At 32.9% G+C, this 1,699-nt stretch overlaps 1 protein-coding gene across 3 annotated transcripts in view; it reads right to left on the reverse strand.

Annotated features, from left to right (window-relative positions):
- Positions 1-1,699, reverse strand: part of DYRK1A (dual specificity tyrosine phosphorylation regulated kinase 1A) — a 155,933-nt gene that overhangs the window by 86,233 nt on the left and 68,001 nt on the right. The gene's annotated exons all lie outside the window — the stretch shown is intronic.

Consider the following 1,699-nt stretch of genomic DNA (forward strand, 5'->3'; position numbering starts at 1 on the left):
TAAGTGTCTTGGTTTTTTGTACGTATGAAAATTGTATTTAAATATACTTTCAAAAAAGATTTGCTCAAAATCATTTCCCGTGCCATCATGTACAGCATCTACTGATCAAGGCTTAAAAAGGTTTGCAAATCACTCTAACCTAAAGCATTTAATCCATTCCCTGAAAGATTCAATCTCCATTTACTTCAAACTTTAGATATCATTTAGTGTGTTTTTTAACTACCTAGAGTGCTTACGAACCTCCTTTAATACTAAGGATAGAGACAAGAAGAGAAATAAAAAGGGAAGATTCTTAAGCCAATTTAATTCACTCTCAACCCCTGTGTTATATTCTGGCTAGTTCTCCCAGGTTCAGGCTTCTCTAATTCCCTCCACATTGATAAAGCAATCCTAAGCCTGTCTTCCAATCAACAGCAGTAAACAAGGCATTTGCCATGTAAACAAGGCATTTTCCATGGGACAAGAACTGTTTCCTGGTCCATCTCTTTAACCAGTCTTCACATCACAAAATTTTCCCATCCTTGAAGGGGGAAAAATTAAAACCCTGGCACTCCTATTTTCCTTAGGGGCCTAGAGACACAAAGAAACATCGTCTGCCTGGTGACAGGTGCCCCAGGGTAAAACATCCTGAATTTAAATGTTGTTTAGTTTCTCATCGATTCTTTTTTAAAGTTACTTATATTGTGGAGTTTAGGGAAAGTGTCAGTATTACTGTTAGAATCCGAAATTAAACACTTAAAATGCTTAAAAAAAGTCAATTCACTAAATAAATCTTCATTCATTACATAATATTTATATTTAAGAATTCCTAGCAGATAAATTTTCTAAGTATACAATTAATCATTCATTTTTTAAATAGAGTAATCTCAATTATAGTCCCCCTTATAATGTAAACAGAAAAATATTTAGAATAAGTAACTGATCATTTCTTCTCTGCAGTTAATGATGTTCAATCTATATAAACAGGCTCTACCCTCTCTATGTCTAAGTAATAAATCATCCAAGATTATCTGAAATGACAAATCATACCATATTGATTTTGTATTTTATGGAGATATACAATGTACCTTTATAGTTTTGGAAAATGGTAAGTAGAGAGAAATGTGTTTACATTTTTTTAATTTGAAGCCATCTAATGTAGAAAATATTCAAAAAACTTTGACCAACTACTTTGGTCAAGTCTGTAAAACCACCTTGCATTAAGAAGCCTGCCACCATTTTGTTCTGCTAATCATCTTTTACAAAAAATTAAACTCAACCGGTTATCTGTACTCTCCAACTTAAGGGCTATCCTGCTGCTTTCCACACAACCCCTTCATTCGCATAAGTCCACTTATAAAAATGGAAGGTAAACCATTATTTAAATCTGTATTTTAAATCTTGGACTGTTCTTTACTTTTGTGGATCAACTAATTCAATTTGGGTTATGATGACATCTTCCTCCTCCTTCCTCTGGGGAAACAAAAAAGGACACCTAGAACATTAACAATACTTGCTGTTGTGTATTAAATATATTTTTGCTCCCTTATCCAGGTATTGTGGAAATGTAAAAATTGACTGATCAAGCCTTTATTTAGCTAAATGTTATCCTAATTAATGCATACAGCTAAAACAAAAAAAGATTCCTGCAAATTAACTTGGGGGTTAAAAACCCATTTTGTCTTGAGCTTATCAAGGCAATAAAACTGAAAGTTTCTTT

This window comes from Ailuropoda melanoleuca, chromosome 1 (genome assembly GCF_002007445.2).
Source record: "Ailuropoda melanoleuca isolate Jingjing chromosome 1, ASM200744v2, whole genome shotgun sequence".
Taxonomy (NCBI): domain Eukaryota; kingdom Metazoa; phylum Chordata; class Mammalia; order Carnivora; family Ursidae; genus Ailuropoda; species Ailuropoda melanoleuca.